The following is a 25,348-nucleotide window of genomic DNA, read 5'->3' on the forward strand; positions in this document are numbered from 1 at the left end:
TACTAGAGTGGGTTGCCATTTCCTTCTCCAACTTGAAAGCTTACCATAAATGCAAAGAACAGGTCCAAATCACCAAAAAGGAGTGTCAAATACAACCATATGGCTATAACTTTCTGAAATAACAATGAACCACATAAGTCAATTAAGAATTAAGTGCTAAGGAGTGTTGCTCTAACTCTAAGCCCTGCAAAAATTCATGGCAAAATGCAGATGACTGATGATGTTTTCATGGATGTAACTCAACCTGTGAGGTTAGAGCCGCAAGGATACTGATCTGATGAAGTATAGAGTACCTATGGGTAACTAACAGGGAGTATTACTATTTTCACCTTTAATTAATTTAATTATTGTAGGTAGGATTTCTTGCGAAACAGATGTGAGACTGAAATTTGCATGAATGAGATGTACCGGTAAGTGCTGTAGGGAACAATACCATGAGGGTGAGAGAAGAAGAGCTGGCTAAGGAAGACGTTGAACTGCAGTGCAGTAGAATTAGGATGGTCTTAAGCATTATCCTCCCCCTGAGAAAAAGGGATCAGGGCCCTTCTGCTTCTGCTTCAGTCAACCAGGTATTGGATATGGGCTGGCACCATGATGGGGATGTAGCCTTGGTAAGGAGGCTCTTTTTGACTAAGGGTTGTTAACAAAGAAGGATTTGGCTGAGAACCAATGGCTACCACCACTCCAAGCCACTAAAAATGAGCCCCTCAGTCCAGCAGGCAGCAACAGGTTGGCACTCTTTGCTTTTACCCTGAGAAGTTTGGGTTTTCTTACAAGAAGTTACAGGCAACAGAAGAAAGCAATGCACTTAGACATGAAAAAAAAAATCAATATCCAAAAACAATGCCAATGTAAGTTTACTAACATGTGTAATTGCAATTGAAGAACATGTCACTGACCCTCCTGGGAGTCAGGGTAAAAAGGGAAACACGATGTGTCATATCCTTATTCTTATCAGAGAGGAAGAAGAAAACTAATTCCTTGGAGGAAACAAAGCTTTTACAAAGCTTTTTAAAATAATACTTTATAAAATGGGTATATAAACCTTGTAGAGTAGAACATAATGACATAAAAAGCAATGCTTTCAACAGCATTTCCTTTACAGCACACATAGTAGTACATTTTACATAGCTGTTTCTTATAAATATTGAGAGGGGGAGCTAAACATAGAAATCAGTGAAGTTTTTGTTTTTTTCTTCCCCCTCCAAGATTAATTTAATGCAGTATGCAGAAGTCTGGTGCCACACTTGAAAGACTAGACTTTACATTTGTAGAGAAATTCATCCACCTCAATAGCCTTTAGAGAAGTATTGCTACATAACTTTTCCTCTGGGCAAAAATTTCATGGGAGTAAGCTACTGAACCTTTTCACTTCTTTATCCCCAGCACCCGATCCATACTGGAGACTCAAGTATTTATTGAACGAATGAATATGATTTCTCTCAGACTGGCAAGCAGACAGTCCAAGGATATGTGTGTGTGTGTGTGTGTGTGTGTGCGTGAGTTGTATGAGCAAGCATGGACTTTCAAGGATGATTTCAATACCCATCAGAACATGGACAAGCAGAAGGCAGAATAAGAAGGAGTAATTTTCAGTGGAACAAAATTAAGGTCTGGAAAAGCAGTCATAGAGTCTTAGACTTGAAGGGATAAAAAAACAGGGAGCCTACGAGGTTTCTAAGCAGGGCACAAGATAAAAGCATTGTCTTAAATAAGTGATCTTGGCAGCGGAAAAATGAAAAACTAATTTCTCCATCAAGTTGTTTTCAATAAGGACTGTTTAACTTAATTTAACATTTTATTTTTACACCAAATTTAGACAAACCAGTTGTTTTTGTGGACAAAATTAATTTTAGAGACATTTTCTTCTTGATTACAAAAAGAAACTTAGTTTGCAAATATGAATACATAAAAAAGCAGGAAAAATTTATACCAAATAATCCCAGAGGAAATGATTGCTGACATCTTTCCCACCTTGTTTGTCTGTATTTTGCAGTTGAACTCAGACTATAGAGACAATTTTGTTACCTCAATTTTCATTTAAATTTTGCATCTTTTTCATATTATTGAAAACTCTTCAGAAACATAATTTTGACAATTTTAACAATTTTGTAACATTCACTTACATGATCATACATAATGTACTTAACTATTTTTCTATTTTTGTTTATTTAAGTTGTTTTACATATTTTGTTTCTGTACTTTAATAACTGATGAATCAATAAGCATCATATGAATAGATTTCTGTGGATATTTTGTTTTATTAACAGAATATTCCTAGGAGAGGACTTACTAGTTCAGGAAACATTAATATTTTGATATATATTTCTAAATTGTTTCCAAAGAAAATTTTATCAGTTTAAACTGTCTCCACCAGCATGTAAACTAGTATTCCATATGTTCATCAGTATGAGATATTTCTATTAAAAAACTGAAATCACTGATTTGACAGACAATAAATTCAGTTCATTTCAGTTCAGTTCAGTCGCTCAGTCGTCTCCGACTCTTTGCGACCCCACGAATCGCAGCACACCAGGCCTCCCTGTCCATCACCAACTCCTGGGGTTTACCCAAATTCATGTCCATCGAGTCAGTGATGTCATCCAGCCATCTCATCCTCCACCATCCCCTTCTCCTGAGCCCAATCCCTCCCAGCATCAGAGTCTTTTCCAGTGAATCAGCTCTTCGCATGAGGTGGCCAAAGTATTGTAGTTTCAGCTTCAGCATCAGTCCTTCCAATGAACACCCAGGACTGATCTCCTTTAGGATGGACTGGTTGGACCTCCTTGCAGTCCAAGGGACTCTCAAGAGTCTTCTCCAACACCACAGTTCAAAAGCATCAATTCTTCAGTGCTCAGCTTTCTTCACAGTCCAACTCTCACATCCATACATGACCAATGGAAAAACCATAGCCTTGACTAGACAGACATTTGTTAGCAAAGCAATGTCTCTGCTTTTTAATATTCTATCTAGGTTTGTCATAACTTTACTTCCAAGAAGGAAGTGGCTTTTAATTTCATGACTGCAATCAACATCTGCAGTGATTTTGGAGCCCAAAAAAGTGAAGTCTGACACTGTTTCCACATCTATTTCACATGAAGTGATGTGACCAAATGCCATGATATTAGTGCTCTGAATGTTGAGCTTTAAGTGAACTTTTTCACTCTCCTCTTTCACTTTCATCAAGAGGCTTTTTAGTTCTTCACTTTCTGCCATAATGGTGGTGTCATCTACATACCTGAGGTTATTGAAATTTCTCCCGGCAGTCTTGATTCCAGCTTGTGCTTCTTCCAGCCCAGCATTTCTCATGATGTACTCTGCATGTAAGTTAAATAAACAGGGTGACAATATACAGCCTTGACGTGCTCCTTTTCCTATTAGGAACCAGTCTGTTCCATGTCCAGTTCCAACTGTTGCTTCCTGACCTGCATATAGGTATCTCAAGAGGCAGACTGAAGAATTTTCCACAGTTTATTGTGATCCACACAGTCAAAGACTTCGGCATAGTAAATAGGGCAGAAATAGATGTTTTTCTGGAACTCTCTTGCTTTTTCGATGATCCAGCAGATGTTGATAATTTGATCTCTGGTTCCTCTGTCTTTTGTAAAACCAGCTTGAACATCTGGAAGTTCACGGTTCATGTAGTGCTGAACCTGGCTTGGAGAATTTTGAGTATTACTTTAGTAGCATGTGAGATGAGTGCAATTATGCAGAAGTTTGAGCTTTCTTTGGGATTGGAATGAAAATTGACATTTTCCAGTTCTGTGGCCACTGCTGAGCTTTTCAAATTTGCTGGCATACTGAGTGCAGCACTTTCACAGCATCATCTGTTAGGATTTGAAATAGCTCAACTGGAATTCCATCACCTCCACTAGCTTTGTTCATAGTGATGCTTCCTAAGGCCCACTTGACTTCACATTCCAGGATGTCTGGCTCTAGGTGAGTGATCACACTGTCGTGATTATCTGGGTCGTGAAGATCTTTTTTGTACAGTTCTTCTGTGTATTCTTGCCAGCTCTTCTTAATACCTTCTGCTTCTGTTAGGTCCATACCATTTCTGTCCTTTATCGAACCCATCTTTGCTTGAAATGTTCCCTTGGTATCTCTAATTTTCTTGAAGAGATCTCTAGTTCTTTCCCATTCTGTTGTTTTCCTCTATTTCTTTGCACTGATCACTGAGGAAGGCTTTCTTATCTCTCCTTGCTATTCTTTAGAACTCTGCATTCAGATGGGAATATCTTTCCTTTTCTCCTTTGCTTTTCACTTCTCTTCTTTTCAGAGCTATTTGTAAGGCCTCCTCAGACAGCCATTTTGCTTTTTTGCATTTCTTTTCCATGGGAATGGTCTTGATCCCTGTCTCCTGTACAATGTTACAAACCTCCGTCCATAGTTCCTCAGACACTCTATCAGATCTAGTCCCTTAAATCTATTTCTCACTTCCACTGTATAGTCATAACAGATTTGATTTAGGTCATATCTGAATGGTCTAGTGTTTTCCCTACTTTCCTCAATTTAAGTCTGAATTTGGCAATAAGGAGTTCATGATCTGCAGCCACAGTCAGCTCCTGGTCTTGTTTTTGCTGACTATACAGAGCTTCTCCATCTTTGGCTGCAAAGAATATAATCAATCTGATTTTGGTGTTGACCATCTGGTGATGTCCATGTGTAGAGTCTTCTCTTGTGTTGCTGGAAGAGGGTGTTTGCTACGACCAGTGCATTCTCTTGGCAAAACTCTGTTAGCCTTTGCCCTGCTTCATTCTGTACTCCAAGGCCAAATTTGCCTGGTACTCCAGGTGTTTCTTAACTTCCTACTTCTGCATTCCAGTCCCCTATAATGAGGACATCTTTTTGGGGTGTTAGTTCTAAAAGTGCAGCAGCTGCGACCGACCGCGCAGAAGCGTGGCGGAGAGCAGCTACCCCACGCCCAAGGTCAATGGCGGCAACCGAGAGCACCAGGCTGCAACAGCGCAGGAGCAGCGGAGAGGGGCTACCCCACGCCCGAGGTCAGGGGCCACGGCGAGAGGAGCAACCCCACGTCCAAGGAGCAGCGGCTGCGCAGGCGCAGGAGGGCCAAGAGGAGCTACTCCACGTTCAAGGTCAGGAGGGGCGGCCGTGAGGAGATACTCCTCGTCCAAGGTAAGGAGCAGTGGCTGCGCTTTGCTGGAGCAGCCGTGAAGGGATACCCCACACCCAAGGTAAGAGAAACACAAGTGCGACGGTCGGTGTTGTGAGAGGGCATCAGAGGGCAGACACACTAAAACCATAATCACAGAAAACTGGCCAATCTGACCACAGGACCACAGCCTTGTCTAACTCAGTGAAACTAAGCCATGCCGTGTGGGGCCACCCAAGACGCACGGGTCATGGTGGAGAGGTCTGACAGAATGTGGTCCACTGAAGAAGGGAATGGCAAACCACTTCAGTATTCCTGCCTTGAGAACCCCACGAACAGTATGAAAAAGCAAAATGATAGGACACTGAAAGAGGAACGCCCCAGATCAATAGGTGCCCAATATGCTACTGGACATCAGTGGAGAAATGACTCCAAAAAGAATGAAGGGACGGAGCCAAAGCAAAAACAATTGTCAGTTTTAGATGGGACTGGTGATAGAAGCAAGATCCGATGCTGTAAAGAACAATATTGCATCGGAACCTGAAAAGCTAGGTCCATGAATCAAGGCAAATTGGAAGTGGTCAAACAGGAGATGGCAAGGGTGAACGTCGACATTCTAGGAATCAGCGAACTAAAATGGACTGGAATGGGTGAATTTAACTCAGATGACCATTATATCTACTACTGTGGGTAGGAATCCCTTAGAAGAAATGGAGTAGCCATTATGATCAACAAAAGAGTCCGAAATGCAGTAATTGGATGCAATCTCAAAAACAACAGAATGATCTCTGTTCGTTTCCAAGGCAAACCATTCAATATCACAGTAATCCAAGCCTATGCCCCAACCAGTAACACTGAAGAAGCTGAAGTTGAACGGTTCTATGAAGACCTACAAGACCTTTTAGAACTAACACCGAAAAAAGACAATAAATTATGCTTCATCATGGCATTAATTTAAATTTCTTTCATTTTTGAGTTTGGACATTAAATTCAAATACTTACTATCCTTTTTTTGTTTTTCTCATTTCACAAATTATCCTTTCTCAATTCCAATTCAAGATTTAAGTAGTAATATTTGTGTAGTCAGAAATCTTATATAAGTTTATTGCATAATAAAGCTATTAATCTATTGCATGTTGTATTTGTTGGATGTATTTATATAAACAAAACAATTCTATTTTTATTTTCAATATATTGTTATTTTGTGATTTCTTCCTTTTTAAAAAGTTAAATGCTTTCTCATACCTAGAGTTGATGGGAATTTTACTATTTGTATAAATTTAAAAATCTAAATTTTAAAATTTAGTTATTTAATCCATCTCCAATTTCTTTTGGTTACCTTGGGTGAAACAATATATCAGTCAGGAACCATGATTACAAACAAGAAAAAAATCACCCATCCCAGTCAAATGATGCAGTCTGAACATCACCCATTTCTTCACTTACTTATGACCAGAGTCATAAGCTAGTAGACACAGTTTTTGAAGCCTTGGTCTAATTCCCTTATCTACCTTTGAAGAAAGCTGAGAGACAATTCCAAATTTTGACTTTGGAGAAACAGAATTTATAATATGGGAAGTTGGCCAAGTATAACATAGGTATTCAAAAGATGTTGAGTTGGCAAAAAATGACAAATATTCCCTAAAGAAGAGGGAACAAATCAACCTTTGTTTCAAATAGCTTGCCAGTTGTGCCAATGTAATTTACTAAGTAATCTTCCATTTCCCCATGGATGTGCAATACCTTCATTATAGCATATTAAATCATTATATTTGCTGGGAGAAATATCAGTAACCTCAGATATGCAGAGGACACCACTCTTATGGCAGAAAGTGAAGAAGAACTAAAGAGCCTCTTGAGGAAAGTGAAAGAGGAGAGTGAAAAAGTTGGCTTAAAGCTCAACATTGAGAAAACGGAGATCATGGCATCCAATCCCATCACTTCATGGCAAATAGATGTGGAAACAGTGGAAACAGTGGCAGAATTTATTTTTCAGGACTCCAAAATCACCGCAGATGGTGACTGCTGCCATAAAATTAAAAGACAGTTGTTCCTTGGAAGAAAAGTTATGACCAACCTAAACAGCATATTAAAAAGCAGAGACATTACATTGCCAACAAAGGTCCATCTTGTCAAGGCTGTGGTTCTTCCAGTAGTCATGTATGGATGTGAGAGTTGGACTATACAGAAAGCTGAGGGCAGAAAAATTGATGCTTATGAACTGTGGTGTAGAGAAGACTCTTGAGAGCCCCTTGGACTGAAAGGAGATCCAATCAGTCCATCCTAAAGGAGATCAGTCCTGGGTGTTCATTGGAAGGACTGATGTTGAAGCTGAAACTCCAATACTTTGGCCACCTGATGCAAAGAGCTGACTTATGTGAAAAGACCCTGATGCTGGGAAAGATTGTAGGTGGGCGGAGTAGGTGACGACAGAGGATAAAATGGTTGGATGGCATCACTGACTCAATGGACATGAATTTGAGTAAACTCTGGGAGTTGGTGATGGACAGGGAGGCCTGGCATGCTGCAGTCCATGGGGTCACAAAGAGTCAGACATGACTGAGCGACTGAACTGAACTGAACTGAAATCACTGCATGTACTAGAATAAGTTTCTGGTTTGGGCACAGTTTTTAACAGTACCCTGAGCACTTGGGAAGTTTAATGTAAAATGTAAAAGCAGAAAGTCATACATACACACACACACACACACACACACACACACTATGATTTGATGTATATTATAACAGTGACTTTTACTTGTATGCATCTTGCAGTTTTAAAGTGTACCTCGATTGTTAGGTTATAAGGCTATATCATTTTATAGTTGCTTCCTTTATCATGCTTCACAAATATTGTTCAGTTCAGTTCAGTCATTCAGTTGTATCCAACTCGTTACAAAGTCATGGACTGCAACACACCAGGGTTCCCTATACATCACCATTCCCAGAGCATGTTCAGACTCATGTCCAACAAGTCAGTGATGCTAACTAACCATCTCATGCTCTGTTGTCCCCTTCTCCTGCCTTCAATCTTTCCAGCATCAGGGTCTTTTCAAATAAGTCAGCTCTTCACATCAGGTGGCGAAAGTACTGAAGTTTCAGCTTCAGCATCAGTCCTTCCAATGAACACTCAGGACTGATCTCCTTTAAGTTGGATCTCCTTTCAGTCCAAGGGGCTCTCAAGAGTCTTATCTAACACCACAGTTCAATAGCATCAATTTTTCAGCACTCAGCTTTCTTTATGGTCCAACTCTCACATCCATACACGACTAATGGAAAAACCATAGCTTTGACTAGAAGGAACTTTGTTGGCAATGTAAGGTCTCCACTTTTTAATATGCTATCTAGGTTTGTCATAGCTTTTCTTCCAAGGAGCAAGTGTCTTTTAATTTCATGGCAACGGTCACCACGTGCAGTGATTTTGGAGCCCAGAAAAATAAAGTCTGCCACTGTTTCCATTGTTTCCCCATCCATTTACCATGAAATGATGGGACCGGATGCCATGATGTTAGTTTTCTGAATATTGAGTTTTAAGCCAGCTTTTTCACTCTCTTTTTTCACTTTCATCAAGAGGCTCTTTAGTTCTTCTTCACTTTCTGCCATAAAGGTGATGTCATCTACATATCTGAGGTTATTGAAATTTCTCCCAACAGTCTTGATTCTAACTTGTGCTTCATCCAGCCCAGCATCTCTCATGATGTACTCTGCATATAAGTTAAATAAGCAGGGTGACAATATACAGCCTTGATATACTCCTTTCCCTATTTGGAAACAGTCTGTTGTTCCATGTCCAGTTCTAACTGTTGTTTCTTGACCTGCATACACATTTCTCAGGAGGCAGGTCAGGTGGTCTAGTATTCCCCTCTCTTGAAGAATTTTCCACAGTTTGTTGTGATCCACACAGTGAAAGGTTTGGCGTAGTCAATAAAAGAGAAGTAGATGTTTTTCTGGAACTCTCTTGCTTTTTCAGTGATCCAGTGGATGTTGGCAATTTGATCTGGTTCCTCTTCTTTTTCTAAATCCACAGAATTTTTCTAAATTTTTCTAAATCCACAAAGAATTTTCCACAGTTTGTTGTGATCCACACAGTGAAAGTGGATGTTGGCAATTTGATCTGGTTCCTCTTCTTTTTCTAAATCCAGCTTGAACATCTGGAAGTTCACAGTTCACATGCTGCTGAAGCCGGGCTTGGAAAATTTTGAGCATTACTTTGTTAGCATGTGAGATGAGTGCAATTGTGCAGTAGTTTGAGCATTCTTTGGCATTGCCATTCTTTGGGATTGGAATGAAAACTGATCTTTTCCAGTCCTGTGACCACTGTTGAGTTTTCCAAATTTGCTGGCATATTGAGTGCAGCACTTTCACAGCATCATCTGTTAGGACTTGAAATAGCTCAACTGGAATTCCATCACCTCCACTAGCTTTGTTTGTAGTGATGCGTTCTAAGGCCCACCTGACTTAACATTCCAGGATGTCTGGCTCTAGGTGAGTGATCACACCGTTGTTATTATCTGGGTCATGAAGATCTTTTTTGTACAGTTCTTCTGTGTATTCTTGCCACCTCTTCTTAATACTGTCTGTTAGGTCCATACAATTTCTGTCCTTTATTGTGCCCATCTTTGCTTGAAATGTTCCTTTGGTATCTCTACTTTTCTTGAAAAGATCTCTAGTCATTCCCATCCTATTGTTCTCCTCTATTTCTTTGCATTGATCACTGAGGAAGGCTTTCTTATCTCTCCTTGCTATTCTTTAGAATTCTGCATTCAAATGGGAATATCTTTCCTTTTCTCCTTTGCCTTTCACTTCTCTTCTTTTCTCAGCTATTTGTAAGGCCTTCTCAGACACCGTTTTGCCTCTTTGCATTTCTTTTTCTTGGGGGTGGGCTTGATCACTGTTTCCTGTACAATGTCATGAACCTCCGTCCATTGTTCTTCAAGCACTCTATCAGATCTAATCCCTTGAATCTATTTGTCACTTCCACTGTATAATCATAAAGGATTTGATTTAGGTCATATCTGAATGGTCTAGTGGTTTTCCCTACTTTCAATTTAAGTCTGAAATTTTCAATAAGGAGTTCATGATCAGAGCCACAGCCAGCTCTCCAACCTGTTTTTGCTGACTATGTAGAGCTTCTCCATCTTTGGCTGCAAAGAATATAATCAATGTGATTTCAATATTGACCATCTGTTGATGTCCATGTGCAGAGTCTTCTCTTGTGTTGTTGGAAGGTGTTTGCTATGACCAGCGTGTTCTCTTGGCTAAACTCTGTTAGCTTTTGCCCTGCTTTGTTTTTTTACTCCAAGGCCAAATTTGCCTGTTACTCCGGGTATCTTTTGAGTTCCTACTTTTGCTTTCCAGTCTGCTATAATGAAAAGGACATCTTTTTGGGGTGTTATTTCTAGAAGGTCTTGTAGGTCTTCATAGAACCATTCAACTTCAGCTTCTTCAGCATTACTGGTTGGGGCATAGACTTGGACTACTGTGATATTGAATGGTTTGCCTTGGAAACAAACAGATCATTCTGTCACTTTTGAGATTGCATCAAGCACTGTATTTTGGACTATTTTATTGACTCTGAGGGCTACTTCATTTTTTCTAAGGGATTCTTGACAACAGTAGTAGATATAATGGTCATCTGAGTTAAATTCACCCACTCCAGTCCATTTTAGTTCGCTGATTCCTAAAATGTTGATGTTCACTCTTGCCATCTCCTGTTTGACCACTTCCAATTTGCCTTGATTCATGGACCTAACATTCCAGGATCCTACGCAATATTGTTCTTTACAGCATCGGATCTTGCTTCTATCACCAGTCACATCCACAACTGGGTTTTGGTTCCACCATGACTCTATCACTTCCTTCTTTCTGGAGTTATTTCTCCACTGATCTCCAGTAGCATATTGGTCACCTGCCAACCTGAGGAGTTCATCTTTCAATGTACTATCTTTTTGCTTTCTCATCCTTCTTATGGGGTTCTCAAGGCAAGAATACTGAAGTGGTTTGCCATTCCCTTCTCTAGTGGACCAAATTTGGCAGAACTCTCCACCATGACCCATCCGTCTTGGGTCACCCTACATAGCATGGCTCATGGTTTCATTGAGTTAGACAAGGCTGTGGCCATGTGATCAGTTTGGTAAGTTTTCTGTGATTGTGGCTTTCATTCTGTCTGCCCTCTGAGGGATAAGCATAAGAGGTTTATGAAAGCTTCCTAATGGGAGAGACTGACTGAGTGGGAAACTGGGTCTTGTTTCGATGGGCAGGGCCATGCTCAGTAAATCTGTTATCCAATTTTCTGTTGATGGGTGGGTCTGTGTTCATTCCTTGTTGTTTTACCTGAGGCCAGAGTGTGGTGGATGTAATGAAGATAATGTTGATCTCCTTCAAAAGGTCCTCTAGGCGTACTGTGCCCCTGACCCTGCAGCAGGCCACCACCAACCCACACCTCTGCCTGAGATCCTGCACTCTCACCGGCAAGTCTGGGTCAGACTTGTCGGGTCACAAATATTGTAATATTTACAAATTGAAGATCTGCGCCACCATGTGTCAAGCAAGTCTATTGATGCCATTTTTCCAACTGTATTTGCTCACTTCTTTTCTCTATGTCAAATTTTGGCAATTCCTGCCATTCTGAAAATTTTTAATACTATATTTGTTATGATGATCATGATCAGTGACCTTTGATGTTACTATATTATGTATTTAGGTTCTCTTAATCTTGAAACAATTAAAGGTAATCATAGCACCCAAAGCATATACTCTTTATCTCTGATGCCAGTGTTAACTCCACTTTACAAATAATGAAAGGAAGGAAAACTGTATCTAACTGATTCTGTAGATGAATTGAATAATACACTCAGAATCACTCAGATGAGAAATTCTATCAGTTGTTATCTTTCAATATTGAAGGCAACTATGTGTGTTGCTATGTGTGTTGCAACTATGTGTGTTGGTGATAGCTTTTTCCCTCTAAACGGTTAATATTCCATGCCTCTTTCATGGAATAATCATTCTTATGATTACAGAATCACTTAGCACATTCCTCTAATTTTCACCAAGATTACAGACTCAGAAAATCAGATGAAAACTTCAGCCCTCAAGAAGTTTACCAAGTATTTTCTTGTAAAGATATTCCATTTAGTTCTTACATCCTAGCCTTGAGAGTGTAATAAGCCCAACATGTTGTGATGTTCTCTCTCTCAGTAATGTCCAAATCTTTGCGACCCTGTGGACTGCAGCATGCCAGGCTTCGCTGTCCTTCACTATCTCCCAGAGTTTTCTCAAACTCATGTCCATTGAATCAGTGATGCCATCCAACCATCTCATCCTCTGTTGCCACCTTCTCCTCCTGCTCTCAACCTTTTCCAGCATCAGAGTCTTTTATAATGAGTTGGCTCTTCATATCAGGTGGTCAAAGGGTTGGAGCTTCAGCTTCAGCTTCAGTCCTTCCAATGAATATTCAGGGTTGATTTCCTTTAAGAGTGACTGGTTTGATCTCCTTGCTGTCCAAGGGACTCATAAGAGTTTCTCTAGCACCACAGTTCAGAAACATCAATTCTTAAGTGCTCAGCCTTCTTTATGGTCCAACTTTCACATCCGTACATGACTTCTGGAAAAACCATAGCCTTGGATATACAGGCCTTTGTTGGCAAAGTGATATCTCTGCTTTTTAATATGCTGTCTAAGTTGGTCATAGCTTTTCTTCCAAGGGGCAAGCATCTTTTAATTTCATGGCTGCAGTCACCATCTGCAGTGACTTTGGAGTCCAAGAAAATAAAGTCTGTCACTGTTTCCATTTTTTCCCCATCTATTTGCCATGAAGTCCAACATATAAGTTCCCTTACGGCTTTAATTACAGAAGCTATGGTGGAAAAGGGAATTCAAGGCAAAAATTAAAGACTGCATATTCTATGGGGCTTTGAGTGGGGTGCATTAAAAGCTAGTTTTTATGTGGAGGTTTAAAGGCTACATCATCTTACCTGTGGAATAAGAATCCCCATATAAAGCTGTAGAATAATAGTTCCAATCTATAGCATACCTAAGAGCATGAGGCACCATCTTAGGTTCTTCTTAACTCTGAAGAATAAGTATTATTATTCCCAGTATTAAAGACAAGGAAAAATATGGAGTTAGGTTTTGGTGTGTTTTTTTTTTTTTTTTTTTTGCAACCCTGATGCCCATCTTCAAAGTCCATACATTTCCTACCACTTAAGAGGTTTTAAAATCACCTTTAAATATAGTTTTTCTTTATCTGTTATATGCCTCTTAGTTGATTTGTAGGTTGATTTAGTTGAATTTACTTCTATTTATGGGAGAAGTCACAAATTTTCAAGAGAACAGCTTCAAATTATGGGCAGTAACTACTTGAATCCAGCTTTATGAAGGTATCTCAGCTGATTCATCTCTTAAACATGATTTGGGGCTTCCCTTGTGACTCAGCTGGTAAAGAATCCACCTACAATGTGGAAGATCTGGGTTCAATCCCTAGGTTGGGAAGATCCCCTGGAGAAGGGAAGTTGCCCACTCCTGTATTCATGGACTGTATAGTCCATGGGGTCACAAAGAGTCGGACAGAACTGAGCGACTTTCACTTCTTGGAAGTCAAAGACAACACAATCATTGTGGATGTGATGCATGAAAGAAGTTTATTAGTGGTTAACATGACAGCTCAATCTCAAATAAAGTTTTCAAACTTATAGCAATAAGTGTAAGCAACAAACTCTGGGAAATAAGCCATTCATGAATACAAGGGAACCTGTGAGAATTAAAACATTTTCTTTGAAATTATAATTATGATGCAAATTGTAAGTATGGACATTCCCTACCAGGTCATGAGCTGACCTCATGACCTTCATGTTATGGATCCACATCACCAAACCATAGAACTTTCTAAAAAATTTTGTTGAATATAATTGATTTAAAATGTTGTGCTAATTTCTGCTGGGTATGTACATATAAATTACTTTGCCATGATATAAAAATATTCGTTTTTTGTATTTATTATGTATTTGGATATATTCTTTTTCAGATGATTTTCCATTATGGTTTAGCATGGGATACTGATTATAGTTTACTGTGCTATATAGTAGGGCCTTGTTGTCTTTCCGTACTATATATAATAGTTTGCATCTGCTGATCCCAAACTTCCAACCCTTCTTTTCCCCATCTGCCTCCTTCTTGGTAACCACAAGTCTGTTCTCTATGTCCATGAGTCTGTTTCTGTTTTGTAAATATGTTCCTTCATGTCATATCTTAGATTCCACATATAAGTGATATCATATAGCATTTGTCTTTCTCTTTTTGACTTACTTAGCATGATAATCTCTAGTTGCATCCATATTGTTGCAAATGGCATTATTTCATTCTTTTTATTGCCAAATAATACTCCATTTTTTATATATACTATGTCTTCTTTATCCATTCACCTGTCAATGGACATTTAGATTGTTTCTATGACTTAGCTATTGTGAAAAGTGCTGCTATGGAACATAGGGGTGCACGTATTTTTTTGAGTTATACTCCAAAAGAGAACTTGACTGTGTAGATAAATTCAGAAGAATTTGAACTATAAGCAGAGTTTCTTCATGCAAAGAGCAAGTTCAATCACACATTATGAAATATCCATTTAGTATTTCTGTCAGTCATTGCACTAGTTATGGAGGTATAGGAGGTAACAAAACTCTTTCCCTCAAGGATTTACAGTCCAGCAAGGAAGACAAATGATATATAATTATAATGTAATTGTATTATGAAGACATTTCAATGTCAGAAATAGGTTCTCTGGACCTTAAAGAGTGCATCATTGCAATAAGCATGTTTTCCCAATTACATATTGCTGTCCCAGACTGATTATATTACAGTCTCACTCAAACAGGTCAAGCCTCAACCAAAAAATGTAAAGCAGCTTGAGAAACGGCACAAATCTCACTTAGAGAAGCAAAACATAATTTTTACACATTTCTATCATTTTTTTATTAGTCAAGTTTTAAAGAACCATGCATTGAGCATCTAGCATAGCACTACACTAAACTATGAAGGCAATAGTAAATTACATAAATGATAGAAATTCAGATGCATTAGAATCACATTTTAAGGATTAACTTTGAGAGAATCAAGTGAACTTAGCAAAATAACAAGAAGATGACTGCTTTTACAAAAAAAGAATTTCTGGGGAAAGTGAAAAACACAGCAGTGACTAAACACATTTAGAAAATAAGTTATTTTGTGAAATAAAGTTTGCCAGGGAATGGGAAGATTGTCTTTACAGAGGGATATGCCAGAACTTTCAATATGCTGGTGATATTGCAAATTTCAAAGAAGGCACCTAGTGTGAAAAGTTGTCCATAAGCATTTGAGAAAAAGAGCAATCTTAATAGATAAACAAGAGTTACAACACTTTGGGAAAGTCAAAATCAAGATAAAGAAATCAAATTCAAAAATCACGCTAAAAATACTATTAAGTATTTTAGATACATTTTAGAACCAAAAAGATTGCCTACTCCAACTTCCTTCTATTTAAGGAACCAAATTAAAGCATAAATTCTTTCCTTGACAAAACTTGGAACAAATTCCTTAGCCTGGGAGATTTTCCCCTCAAATATGAAGAAATATGTGTTAGCTATTTTTGAGTAGTAGGAATGTAAAAAATGTACATTTTTGAGAATTGGTGATTTTTTTGTCCTTGAATAACTCAAAATTTCTTTGTTCTTCTGAATCAGATTTAGCAAGTAATTAGTGCATAATGAGAACCAGTTGTAGCCTCAGACTCTATTTAGTTAAAGTGCATTTAAAATTACATAGGAAGGCAGATAATCTGAATTTTCTTTCTAATGACACTAACCTCATGAATGTTGTTGAAGAATATCTGATGGTATCAAAAGTCTGTTTTGCTGATTTCCAGAAAGCCCTTGGGGATTAATTTGCTCTCCATGCTTCATTCAATAATGTATCAGAAGCAAATGGGAAGTTTGAATCAAAGATCAGCAGCATAGCAGTAAAGAAGTTCTCAAAGAAAGCCTAGTGAGATGACTGCGCAAATATCAACTTGCTTCTCGGCTGATTGGCCATGCTCTAACTGCTGAGTGGAATGCTGAACCCTACCAGAAGTCTATTCTAGAGGCAAAGTCACATTCTTAAATCCACACAAAACAGGCAAATTACAGGCAGAAATTAATCAATCACAGGAAATGCAACAGCATCTGAGACACAAAGGCTTGGACTTTTTTATGGGCTGGTCATGTGCGGTGGCGAGCAGGAAGAAGAAAGACATTCTTCATATCAGTGTAAGACGGTCTTGAGTGCTTGCTGCAGATCTGGGGTATTTTAGGGTTGTGTCAGTTTCTTTTTCACTCAACACTCAGACTTCAGAAAGTGAAAGTGAAAGTCACTCAGTCATGTCCGACTCTCTGCGACCCCATGGACTGTAACCCTCCAGCCTCCTTTGTCCATGGAATTCTCCAGGCAAGAATACTGGAATGGGCCAGGGGATCTTCCCAACCCAGGGATCGAACCCAGGTCTCCCGCATTGTAGGCAGGATCTTTACCTTCTGAGCCACCAGGGGAGCCCTTCTAACTTCACAAGTTGTTTCCTTATCTCATGTGAAGTGCAAAGGTTGTCACATGTCTTCCAAGTGCTGATTCAGGGACCCAGGCTCCAGTCCATTATTCCATGTCCGGTTCTAACTGTTGCTTCTTGACCTGCATACAGATTTCTCAGGAGGCAGGTAAGGTGGTCTAGTATTCCCATCTCTTAAAGAATTTTCCAGTTTGTTGTGACCCACAGTCAAAGGCTTTAGCATAGCAACGAAGCAGAAGTAGATATTTTTCTGGAATCCCCTTGCTTTTTCTATTATCCAACAGATGGCAATTTGACCTCAGGTTCCTCTGCCTTTTCTAAATCCAGCTTGTACATCTGGAAGTTCTTGGTTCATGTACTGTTGAAGACTAGCTTGAAGAATTTTTAGCATCACTTTCCTAGCGTGTGAGATGATTGCAACTGTGCGGTCGTTTGAACATTCTTTGGGATTGCCTTTCTTTGGGATTGGAATGAAAACTGACCTTTTACAGTCCTGTGGCCACTGCTGAGTTTTCCAAATTTGCTGGCATATTGCATGTAGCACAGTTATAATGGCAATCTTGAAAAGATCAATGTCTGGTTACTCTAAAGTAGATTTGGGGTTTTCCAGAGATGGTAGGTGCTCCTTTTCCCCTTTGCAGTGTCCTCTGAGAAAACATCTGTCGTATCCACAAAATCAGACACATGGAAACATTTACAGAGGACCATATAGAAAACTATGTACACCTACGCAAGCCCAGAAACAGGCAAACACAAATCGTACCCCACCCTGATTCTGACCACATACAAGGCCTGTACTGACCAGAATGGACATGGCCTTAAGTCAGATCCATTCCCTCTAGCACCATACACGTATTAGAGTTTAATGAGCAAAAACAAAAATTCCATGGAAACTACCACTACCATTGTCTGTGCCAGACATTTGCTCATTTTCTCAGATCAATATCCTGATCATCGTGAGCTGACCTTGCAAACTTTTCTCAAGCTGCCCTAACTCTATACTTATAGCCTATGCTTCTGACTATGTGCAGTGAATGGAAGGCACAGGTCAAGATTGAAGACAGGAGAGAGAATTTAAACTACCTCTTACTGTCTCTTTTATGTCTGGTAGTAGCTGCATATCCTCTATGACCAGGCTCTTCCAGGCAACTCCCACTGATGACCAAGATCCTAATGGACACCTTTGGCTCTCTTCCTGCCTAGGCTGCAGACATGATAGCTGGAGCTAAGCAGCCAATTTATGACCATGAGAAGATCTGGAGGATATCATTTATTAAGGATAAAGAACAAAACTATAGAAAACCCCTGGGTCATTGAAAACACACAGGGAGCACATGTACCAACGCAGGACCACCAACGTCCTCATATTATTCGAGAATCACTATTTTCTAGGTGCCAGAATTTGTTATCCAATACCAAATGTGATTTCAAACTGATACAAAGCTAAACCTTACTGTTCTTGCATTTGTTTATTCTTTTCCATTCATTCCTGCATTGTATCAGATACCAAGCCACAACATGGGTGTATAAGAATAGATAATTCAGATATATTGCTTTTAAGAGGTCACAGCAGTGTGAGCAGGCAGACGCAGAAATAGGTTATTACAATTGCAGAAGGGCAACTGAGTACACTAAATAGTGTTTAATGAATACAGAAGTGTACCAAAATCCAGTGTTCTGGGAGTCAGGGATGATTTCCTGTGGATGTCATGGCCAACTGAACTGTTAAAGATGATTAGGAATTAGCTGGTTGGAGGTGCTGCACCAAATTGCATTTGGGGAGGGGAAGGGGGTCATGAAAATGGGAAGCATTGTAGGCAGAGAGGAATGAAAGGAAATGAGAAACATATTGATGTGTGGGGGGAAAGTTCAGCAGTCTGATTTCATTAGCGAGCAAAGCACCGACCAGAGACTGGTGACAGATGAGTCAAGATTAGTCAGGTCTCAGTAATGACAGAGCCTCTCCCACCACAACATAGCATTCACACTTGGTCCTGAAGGCAAAGGGGAGAACAGCATCTTTGATGCTGTTCAACCAAGGCATGACATGACAGTCAAAGATTACCATTGTCCCTCAAACAGCCGATGGGCTTCTAAAGGACTCAACATAAGCAGGGGTTAATTGTGTTGTATACTTGATATCACCAGTGGCTGTGGGACAGTTGTCCTTGAGTGACTATCAGTAATCGCTGACCAGGATATTGGATGTGGTCTGAGATTGGGGGGAAGTCTTCCATAAATTGTGAGCTTCTAGAAGCCTGTGCTATTTCTTCTCTAGTGTTATTTGCTCAATAAATATTTTATGCATGAATCAACAAATGCACAATATGCATGAGGAATAATGCTTGTCCCTGTCCTCCCAGAAGCTGATAGTTAATCAACAGGATTTAGCGGCACCCACTATGTCAGCATGCCTTCACTCTCTGCCCCAGGGGAGTCGGTGTCTCATGTCACACAGCACTTAGTTTTCTGTCGCCAACTCAGGAGCAAAGTAGTGTGTGTTCGTGAAAATGAACCTGGTAGCGTCTATTTCTGTATTTCTCAATGCACGCTTAGCAGGATGGTGGGGGTGATGTTAAAAACTGTATCAGGACTGCAAGTGAGTGCGTGTGATGAAGGCGGAGTAAAAGCTAAGGACTCGAATTTTAACCAATATGAGTGGAAAACTACACTTAGAACTTCTAACTACACAGGTAGAAATACTCTTTGGGGGTCGCTGACACCTAGAAGGAGCTGTAGGTCCTTGGAGAGTGCTGAGAGCATGACCAGAGGGAGCATGGCAACCAAGCAGGGGTCCCGGGAGATTCCTGAACCTCGAAACCACCTTTGCAGTTCTAGTGGATTTGCATCTGTGTATAAAACCTAATACGCCGCCGTGGAGTATTCTAAGCAGAACAATGACCTGACTGGTATGTGGCATTTGGTAGGATGGTGATATTTTGTGAGATGAGTGACAAGGTGCCATAAGTACAGTCTATTATAATGGCAAACTAGTGCAAAGCATGACTGGAAGCTTTCTGGGATGTGTTAGAAGCTTATCAGCTGGTCAGTGAGAATATCTAATCAGGACAACAGACTCACCCACTTGAGTAGTACAATGATTATGGATTTCCCCCACATCATGAAATATTGTTAAGCTACTGTGTCATAATTATTAGTGACTTTTTAATGTGGTTTTGAGTTCTTCAACTCATTTGAATAGTAACTCTAAGCCCAAATTTCTAATGTTGTAATGTCGTAAACCCCTACATAGAAAATTAGGAATATGTGGTACACAGTCAGCAGAGAGGAATCGGAGACAAACCACCCTTGAGTGTCCTGCTTTTGTTTCTGTTAGGCATGGAATAGATGGCAGAAAGTGAAGAAGAACTAAAGAGCCTCTTGATGAAAGTGAAAGAGGAGAGTGAAAAAGTTGGCTTAAAGCTCAACATTCAGAAAACTAAGATTATGGCATCCGGTCCCATCACTTCATGGAATATATATGGGTAAACAGTGGAAACAGTGGAAGAATTTATTTTGGGGGGCTCTAAAATCACTGCAGATGGTGACTGCAGCCATGAAATTAAAAGATGCTTACTCCTTGGAAGGAAAGTTATGACCAAACTAGACAGCATATAAAAGAGTAGAGACATTACTTTGCCAACAAAGGTCCATCTAGTCAAGGCTATGGTTTTTCCAGTAGTCATGTATGGATGTGAGAGTTGGACTATAAAGAAAGCTGAGCACTAAAGAATTGATGCTTTTGAACTGTGGTGCTGGAGAAAACTCTTGAGAGTCTCTTGGACTGCAAGGAGATCCAAGCAGTCCATCCTAAAGGAGATCAGTCCTGAGTGTTCATTAGAAGGACTGAGGTTGAAGCTGAAACTCCAATACTTTGGCCACCTGATGTGAAGAACAGACTCATTTGAAAAGACCCTGATGCTGGGAAAGATTGAAGGTGGGAGGAGAAGGGGACGATAGAGGATGAGATGGTTGGATGGCATCACTGACACGATGGACATGAGACTTAGTAAACTCCAGGAGTTGGTGATGGGCAGGGAGGCCTGGCGTGCTGCAGGCCATGGGTCGCAAAGAGTCGGACATGACTGAGTGACTGAACTGAACGGAACTGAGGTGTGGAACAGAAACCAGAGGGAGTGGCTATAGAGTAAAGGGAAGAACCAGAAGTGAATGGCTTCCCAGAAGTCAAAGCAGCAAAACAAGAGAGCTCTCAACTGGGTGGATGCGTAAAGCATTTTGTACTTGGTCCACTGCTTGAAGAGATCTTTGGCAACCTTATTCAGAGCTGTCTTGATGGAATGTAGGAGTAGGGAAGTGTCTAAGCCACAGGCAAGTGAAGTGAGCTGTGACTACTACAAATCTGGGGAGAACTTTGGCTGTACTGTGCAGAAAGTAGAGATAAAATTCTCTCCATAGATCTCTTCTATTCCATACCGCTCTCATTCTACTTGGAACACTACTAATTCACTTTGTCTAGAAGCAAGGGAGACAGAAAGAGGAAAACAATAATGTTCAGAGCAATGAGGCACATACAGATCTATAAGGAGCCCTGATTTAATAATATAGCTAAAGCTCAATAGTCTTCTCTTTCTTTAAACAAAGTAAGAAATGGATAGACTAATGTATTTGTGTTTCCTTATTCAAGGTCCAAAATGGCAACATATTCCTTATTCATTTCCCCTGCCAAATATACTAAACTTTTTATAAATGTCCATTTAAAAGTCCACAAAGGAAATGTTCAAAAATACATAAATATGGAAATTGTCAAGTTTTGATTATGCCCTAAATCAGGATCCACTTAGCAGCTATTTATTTTCTCCTGCACAAACATATCTCTTGGATATGCATTCGTCATGAAACTCATGTCATATTTCTTCTTCCAAATAAATTAAAATGTGACAATCATTTCAAGCTTCTCACAAAGTCCACATGCCAACATCAGTGGTCAAAAACTACTGGAGCATTCTGACTTTCCCTACCATCACTTATTCTATAATATTCAGTGCAAACACTGAAATCGCTTTTCCCTATTTTTTCCATAAAATCTAGTGTTTACTAAATACTGACACTGTGGAGAAAAACTGATACAACTTTTTTGTTTGTTTTTTTTCTATTAGAAAAGCATCTGTGTTTAAAAAAAATGCAGCAATTAGTCAAGAAACAATTTGGGAAATATGTTTAAGTAAAGGTCATAGAGGTTTTTTTTATTATTATTTCCAATAGTAACACATTTTATTTTTTAAGACACGGACAGAAAATGTCCGTTTTGTTCAAGGAGGGAAAGCTCTTAGGTATCATGTTCTATGAACAGGCATTTTTTATCTACTATATACCACACTACCTTGGTTAAATTTTCATTTCTGATCACTAAGCAATTTCACAGTGTTTGGTCATTAAACTCTCAGCCTTATTTAGAGTTCTCTCTTTGGCTCTCCTGTCCATTTTTTCTCCAATTGTGACACATGAGTGACTTCACTCAATTTCAATATTTAAAATGACTCTATCTGCTTATTTCTCTCCAGGAAATAGATTATTCTCTTTCAAACCGCAGCCATGTACCTCCAACAGTCACATTCAACTCACTGTGGAAAAAAAAAGAAAAACTAATTATCTTTACCTCCACGTCTGCTCCAGCTCCAAAATATTTGGTAAATTAGGACACCATTCTCTCAAGCTCAAAAACCAGAAGCTTTAAAACCATTTCTCTATTCTAGTTCTTCACCATAACAAACTCTGTATCAAATTTTATTAATTTTTCCAAGAAAGTATCTGTCCAACTTAGCTTGTCCTCTTCATTGCCAGTGCAGTCCTCATAATGAATATGAACCCTTTCTTCCAAGCAAGTGCAGCAGCTTCCTGTCTATTATTCTGTTACCACAAGTCTTTTATCTCTCCAGTCCATCTGGGATACTCTTCTCAGGGCTGCTTATATGAAATAAAAGTGCTCATTCGCTCACCTTGAAAACCTCCATTGATTCCCAATCCTTTACAATACAAAGTGTGAATCCTTAGCATGACTTAACATTCTTTATAGTCTCCTTCCAAACTCTCTCCAGACTCATCTGCTGCCTGGACTTCTCACAGGTCTTCTAAACATCCTTCCATTGTATGAATCTGTGCCCTTTATTCACATAGCTCTTTATACCTAAAATATTCTTACCTTTTTGGTCCTACTAGTAAACTCTTAGACATTTTCCAAAATGTGTGATAGGAACAGCAACTGCCCACCCTTATCTGTGTTCTCATCTTCTAGCCTGGAATAATAACAGATATGAAGCCATATGATCAAGTTCCAGACAATGAAATGTGAGCAAAAGTGGTATTTTCCATTTCTAGGCGTGGTTCACCAAATTATCTGCATAATTCTCTGTGAGGAATCTCTTCTGCTTATATGCTAACAGAGTGCACAGGATCAAGGGAAAGCCCTTGAAGCTTCAGAATATGGTTTCAGGAAGACTGACTCCAAGGATCAATGCTCCTTACCAATCAACATTGCAATTGTAACTTAAGCAAGAAATAAACTTTTATTAGTCTCAGTCACTAAGATTTAAGGATTATTTGTTACAGCAGCTCTTATTACTTATACAGTGAACTAACAGGGCGAGTATTCTCAAAGAACTTCAAAGACAGATAGCTGTTTCACATATGTTATTATGTTAACAAGTTCATGCCCCCTTACAAAAGCATAACATTTTACACATTTTTTTTTTCCTGCTAAAGTTGTGTTTCCTAAATGAGATTTTCCTAGGGAATATTGCCCAAGAGTAGATAACAGGGATGTTCTTTTAAAAATTAATTTCACGAATGAATACATTTGGGAAAGACTAGCTTAAATACACTTAAATAAGCACGTGTGACTATAGAGTACATTTAATTACAGACATCTCAGTCTTTAATGTACTAAAGAGCTTTGGGAATCTCCAAAGAGGAGTTAGAGCGAGATTTTTCAAACCTCTTTAACTAAGGAATCCTTTTTCAAGGCACATTTATCAATAACTCTTTAAACAGATTTTCTACTAATACACTGTGAGATTTACAAGGTATGCTATAATAAAGATTTTGACCTTTGTGAAGGCAGGGTCTGTATCATGCTCAGGTATGCATCCATAGTAGCAAGCACATTACCACTCATAACAGAATTTGAATTATTGGTTAAAACGTGCCTAGTTTTCAATAGATAGCCTTTGTTTTCACACCAAGCCAATGATTAAAAATAAATTTAGTCCTGCACGTTCTTCCTTCAAAATATATCCTTTTACCAAACTGCTCATAAGCAATGTAGATTTATTGGAGTTTATTGAAAAAGCTTGTGATAAATAAAGGAGAGAGTTTGTGTTGCACACCAAACTACAAGCACAGATATAAAATCCTGCTCCTATTACCTTCCCTCTTTTGCTATCACCTACAAAACTGCATATCTTTTTCTGCCATATAGTTTCTCAAAGTCATTCTCAGTTTCTTTTCAATTTTTCTTATTGGAGTATAATTGCTTTACAACGTTGTGTTAGTTTTCATTGTACAAAGAAGTGAATCAGCTGTCCGTGTTTGTGTATATACGTATACGTGTGTGTGTGTGTGTGTGTGTGTGTGTGTGTATCCTCCCTCTTGGACCTCCCTCCCACCCCATCCCATCCTACCACTCTAGGTCATCCCATAGTAAGGTCCCTATGTCCCTATGCTATACAGAAGGTTACCACTAACTATCTATCTTATGCATTGTAGTGTATATATCAGGCTTCCTTGGTGGTTCAGACATCTACCGGCAATACAGGAGACCCAGGTTCAATCCCTGGGTTGGGAAGATCTCTTGGAGAAGGAAATGGCAATCCACTCCAGTATTCTTTGCCTGGGAATTTCCACAGACAGTGAAGCCTGGCAAGCTACAGTCCATGGGGTTGCAAAGAGTTGGATATATACACAAAGTGCATATATCATTATATGTCAATCCTAATTTCCCAATTCAATCTGCCCTCCCCTTCCAAAGAATAGTTTGATTCTTTTTCAATTCCCTCAGTCCAGTACACAGTGGAATCATAAGCACTGGAAACTCAGGCTCTTGGTGGCCTTTCCAAGCATCTGTTCATTTCCTAACCAGGATGCTTCTACTGGGATGATATTTCATGTATGTCATTCTAGAGTAGGATTCTTCACCTATATTTTTCTCATGAAAGCTGAGGTACTAATACCCCTTCCATGTTTTTCCCTTAACTAACTGGATAAAAATTAAAATTTACTTACCTTTATTATAATTTATATTATTTTTAAATTATATTTTTTATATTCTACCTTACCTGAGACATGAAATATATTTAAAACATTAGCACATGTAGTACAACTTTGGAAATATGCGTATGTAGCCTAGGTAGTAAAAAAAATTATGTAGTAAAACACTCAAGAAAGCCCAATCTGGTCATAGCCATCATTATCATCATTAGAAGAAAAAGGAAATAAGAAAAAGAAATAACTATTGATTGTTTATCATATACGAAGTACTTAACTTACCTCTCTCGAATACAAAGTTCATTTAACACACATAATATTCTCACTTTAAGTTTGGTACTATTCTTATTAGGAATTCTGATGGCTCTATTTATATAGCAAAAATCAATCACACTCTTTCCTCTCTCCAAATTCTAAAGTGATTGAGAAACTACAGTTAGCTA

General features: G+C 39.1%; 1 pseudogene; it reads left to right on the plus strand.

Moving 5' to 3' along the window:
* The first annotated feature begins 434 nt into the window (after nt 1-434).
* LOC110127903 (protein SET-like) overlaps nt 435-25,348 on the plus strand; it is a 151,397-nt pseudogene continuing 126,483 nt past the window's right edge.

This window comes from Odocoileus virginianus, chromosome 21 (assembly GCF_023699985.2).
Source record: "Odocoileus virginianus isolate 20LAN1187 ecotype Illinois chromosome 21, Ovbor_1.2, whole genome shotgun sequence".
Classification (NCBI taxonomy): domain Eukaryota; kingdom Metazoa; phylum Chordata; class Mammalia; order Artiodactyla; family Cervidae; genus Odocoileus; species Odocoileus virginianus.